Genomic DNA, 2,546 nt, shown 5'->3' with positions numbered 1-2,546 from the left:
CAGAAAAGGGACAGACTGGAGGAAAAATTGTTCAGTGGCAGTACAATGGAAACTGAATTCTTGAGTCAAGAAAATTTGGGCCAGTAGGGGGGACCCACCCATGCATGAGGAGAGGGTGAGTTCAAAGAGGGTGGACCACATTCCCTGGGGATTGAGGAGTGCCTGGCCACCACCCCTACTGTTCTGAAGTGTTTGAGCATGTGACCAAAAGATGACAGAGTCCAGGTGCCACCCAGATGCTTGAGAAGGATGGGACCAAGAACAAGGTTGTCTCCCCAATACTTAGATATGTTGGATCAGTCACCCCAGCATTTGAGAGAACAGGACCACTGCAGAAGGAATTGTAAAGGGAGGGACTTTCACTCTATCAAACCCCAAATATAAAACATCATTCTATAGATGACTCTGAGATGTTGAAATTGAATAGATTTTGCCCTGTGGGTTTTAGGAACTGATTGGGCCCTGTAACCCCTATTTTTCTTTCAATTTCTCCCTATCACAATGGGAACATTTCTCCTATGATGGTCCCTTCTTTGTATGTTGGAAGAAGATAACTTGTTCTAAATTTCACAGGTTCAGAGCCAGAGGGAAATTTTGCCTTAAGACAAAGCAAGCCTGTAACTGATTTTGATAAGACTTTGTACTTATCTATTGTTACTGAAGTGATTTAAGCCTTTGTGATACTGTTATGGAATGAATGCATTTTGAATATGATGATAATATCATTTTTAAATTTAGTTTTACTGAGATATATTCACATACCATTCAATTGTCCACAGTGTACAAATGTTCACAGTACCAGCATATAGTTCTGCATTTATCACCAGTCAATTTTGAACATTCTCCTTATTCCAAAAAAAAAAATAAGAATAAAAATAAAAGTGAAAAAGAACACACAAAACATTCCATCCCCCATCCCACCCAATTTTTCTTTCAAATTTTGTCCTCATTTTTCTACTCATCTGTCCATACACTGGATAAAGGGAGGGTGAGCCACAATGTTTTCATAATCACACAGTCATACCATATAAGCTACAGAGTAGTACAATCATCTTCAAGAATCAAGGTTTCTGGGATGCAGTTTGACAGTTTCAGGTATTTCCTTATAACTACTCCAATGCACTAAAAACTAAAAAGGAATATCTATATAGCACATAAGAATGCCCTCCAGAGTGACCTCTCAACTCCATTTGAAATCTCTCAGCCACTGAAACTTTATTTTGTTTAATTTTGCTTCCTTGTTTCTGTCAAGAAGTTTTTCTCAGCCTCATGATGCTGGGTCCAGGGTCATCCCTGGGTGTCATACCCCATATTACAAGGGAGATTTACATCCCTGGGAGTCATGTCCTACAAAGGGGGGAGAGCAGTGTGTTCATATGCTGAGTGGGCTTAGAGAGGGAGAGACCACATATGAGCAACAGAAGTTCTCTGGGGGAGACTCTTAGGAACAATTATAAGTAGGCTTAGCCACTCCTTTGCAGTAGCAAGCTTCATAAGGGCAAGCCCCAAGATCAAGGGCTCAGCCCACTAAATTGGAAGTCCTCATTGTTTATGAGAATATCAATAATAACCCAGGTGGGGAAGTTTAAAATTTCTGCATTTTCCCCAGTTCCTCATGGGGGGCCTGCAAATACATTTTTATTACCTGCACAAAGTACTTCAGTATGTATCAGGATTTCACACTAACCTGAAAAAACCTACCAGATCTCACTCCTATTCAAAGTTCCATGTAATTATGGTGTTTGTATACACTGACCATACAAGGAAAATTATTTAGTGTGCTGCAGAAAATAAAGATCCTGCCCCAAGTAAACATCTCTTCCCTTGGTCTCACACAGAAGTTGAAGTTTTAAAACACAGACAATATTATCCTTTAACCTTTGGTCTGATTAGCCTTAGTCCTAACCAGATCCACTTCATTTATATCTCTGATTGAATTCTTAACTCTTTTTCAGCTTTTTTAACAGTTGCTGTATGAGGTAATACTGACATTTTTAGTTGCCAATCTCCAGCTCTGAGTTTCAGGTGTCACACAGATACACACAGTTTCAGAGACTGACAAGGTTATACACAAAGAACTCAGCATTTTGGAGACAACAACTTCAACTCAGGAATAGATGTGACCACTGTAAGAGCTTACAATCTAGGGACCATTATGCAAGTGTTTCCCTGATAATCTGTGCTCTGGGATTCAATTCTCAGAGTTTATGCATTATAGTTTGTCCATATTAGTGAGGTGTTATGATGTTTGTTCTTTTATTTCTGGCTTACTTCACTCAAAATGCTGTCCTCAAGACCTATTCAGCTAGTTGTATGTATCACAACTTCATTCCTTCTTGAAGTTGCTAAATTTTCCACACCACAGCTCACCATTCTGTTCATCAGTCAATGTACCCTTAGGCCACCTCCAACCCTTGAAAATCATGAATTCTGCCACCATAAATGGCAGTATGCAAATGTCCATTCATGTCCCTGCTCTCAGATCTTCCAAGTATTACCCAATAATGAGGTTTCAGGACCTTATGGCATCCACATACTTAGCTTCT

Source organism: Choloepus didactylus, chromosome X, assembly GCF_015220235.1.
Source record: "Choloepus didactylus isolate mChoDid1 chromosome X, mChoDid1.pri, whole genome shotgun sequence".
In the NCBI taxonomy this organism is placed as follows: Eukaryota; Metazoa; Chordata; class Mammalia; order Pilosa; family Megalonychidae; genus Choloepus; species Choloepus didactylus.
This window is presented reverse-complemented; position numbering follows the sequence as displayed.